Source organism: Penaeus japonicus, unplaced genomic scaffold (assembly GCF_977035675.1).
Source record: "Penaeus japonicus unplaced genomic scaffold, GWHDUDI00000001_assembly GWHDUDI00000019, whole genome shotgun sequence".
In the NCBI taxonomy this organism is placed as follows: domain Eukaryota; kingdom Metazoa; phylum Arthropoda; class Malacostraca; order Decapoda; family Penaeidae; genus Penaeus; species Penaeus japonicus.
In genome coordinates this window covers 17,328,742-17,331,241 of record NW_028234421.1, presented here as the reverse complement: position 1 = coordinate 17,331,241, position 2,500 = coordinate 17,328,742, and the positions used below count along the sequence as shown (strand labels likewise).

Below are 2,500 nucleotides of genomic sequence, written 5' to 3'. Positions count from 1 at the left end.
AGCAATTCTCAGTCATATGTAAAGAGAGAGAGAAAAAAAAAATAATGAAAAGATTAAACTTAAACAAAAGGTCAAAGCTGATTTTACCTATGGCTAAACACCACCCACTGATATTTCTCTATTTTGATACTGATTTATTTTCTATTACTAAGTTATTACTATTCTAACCAATAACAATTTGTCTTATCATACTGTGTTTCTGTAAGAGTAATGGTAATAATCATAACAGTGATATCAAGGATACTAATAGATATGTTAACAGTAATGATAATAATACTAATGATAATGATGATAATAGTATCAATAATAATCTATTTGATAATCACAATGATAAAAGTAATATTGAAAAATGTAATAATAGTGATCATGAAAATAATGTTGTGATAACAATGATAATGACAATGATGATAATAACAATAATAATGATAACAATAATAATGGTAATGACAAAAATTGCGATATGATAATAATAATAAAAATGATAATGATACTAATGATAATGATATCAATAATGATAATGATATCAATAATGATGATAATGACAAAAAACCTTGATAAATATGATTATGATAATTATGATAATGATAATATTATTAATGCTAATGATAATAATGATGGTGATTATGATGATAAACAATACTTATTGCTGATAGTTTCATCGTTATTATCAGAAACATAATTTTGTTATGATCATTATAATAATTTCCATTACTATTATTATTATCAGTTTCAATGATTATGATGATGGTAACAATAAAGACAGTGATAATACCAATGATAATAACGATAATCATCATAATGGTAAAAATAATAAGTGATAATAACAGTAATAATGATAATGAGGATGATAAGGATGATAATAATAATAAGGATGATAATAATGATAATAATGATAATGATGATAATTATAATGATAATAATGACAATGATACTACTACTAGTAATAGTTGTGCTACTGCTACTACAGTAATAGTAATGATATAGCAGAAATATTAATGATCATTATAGTAGTAAAACTATATTGACCATGACTGTAAAATTTATATTAATGCAATAGCATCATCAACAGCTAAGAGAATGGCTGTAATTTCACTAAATTGCTTTTTAGAAATTAAGATTTGGTTTTGAGAGCTTAGTAATATCCACCTCCATATGTTTGTTTTTGCTGATAGCGTTTTTTAATCATATCCATGTCCATGGACTGCATGGTTATTGATATTGTAATTATTTGGGCTTCTTTGAGGATGACTCATCGCAAACGTTCTTAAATCATAGAGATAGTACAATAATTTTTAAAAAGCTTTATGAGTACCTCAGCCAAAATACCTTACATAAATGTTTTCCTAATGCTTGTTTTATAAATTCATTAGTTAAATGTTTAAAGAAAGAGAGAGATGTTGAGACCTGCTAAGTGGCTTTACAAAAAAGCTAATGGGCAATAATAATGCACTTCTAAACGACGTAGCATGACAAACCGGACCATAACGTATTCTGTTGTGCCTTGCAAAAGAGTAGAAAAAAACTCTTTAATAGTTTATCTTCTCTTCACTTCAACCCCCCGCTACGATGGTAGTAGAACTAGATGTGGAGTGAATTAGTTTCATACTAGCTTATGGTTATGTGATTGATATTTACCTATTTGATCACCGCGGTATTTAACTACTTGATTATCTCGGTAATTATCTAGTTTAAAAGATTTCGCAAATATAGAAACCGTTCGTTAAGAAAATTGTGTCAAACGAAAATTGTAAACAGATGTCAACAAACTACTAGATTCCGGAGAGGCAGTGCATGGGAAGCTAATGGGGCAAGGTGTGAAACCAATTATCCATACTATACACTGTATTTCCCATGATCTAGAAGATCTACCTGATTAATTGGCCTTTATGATGTTAAATAATATGTGAACACAACAATTATAATAAAGATATGAAACTTTTAATCTAAATACAGAAAATATCAACATACGAACCTAGAAAAAGTCCTCCCAATTATATCGGCGCACCATACGCTACTGCGACAGGGCGACTGCAGACGATGCGTTGTGGACAACTGAGGCGGAACCAACAGCAGGGTCGTTATTGTCCTCGGACTGGAGGTACAGTTGCGTGCAGAGAGCGGCGGCGGAGACCCATGTAGGTAAAGTGGTACTCGCTGTCAATAGCCGAGGGAAAAATCAGTGAATCCGTATCCGAATTTCTTGTGAACCGATGGGCTTCGTGTGGCAGCGTAGAAATGACTTTTTACATATATGCTTTCACACACACACACACACACACACATATATATATATATATATATATATATATATATATATATATATATATGTATGTATATATATATATGTATATATATACACATATGTACACACACGCGCACGCACACGCACACGCACACGCACACGCACACGCACACGCACACGCACACGCACACGCACACGCACACGCACACGCACACGCACACGCACACGCACACGCACACGCACACGCACACGCACACG

The 2,500-nt window shown here is 31.7% G+C and overlaps 1 protein-coding gene across 1 annotated transcript in view; it reads right to left on the bottom strand.

The window, feature by feature from the left end:
• Positions 1–2,181, bottom strand: part of LOC122252229 (uncharacterized) — a 24,004-nt gene extending 21,823 nt beyond the window's left edge. Inside the window, exon 1 of the mRNA XM_086547121.1 lies at positions 1,973–2,181. The gene's annotated coding sequence lies outside the window, so the exon portion shown is untranslated. The remainder of the gene's footprint in view (positions 1–1,972) is intronic.
• Between the last annotated feature and the right edge of the window lie 319 nt (positions 2,182–2,500).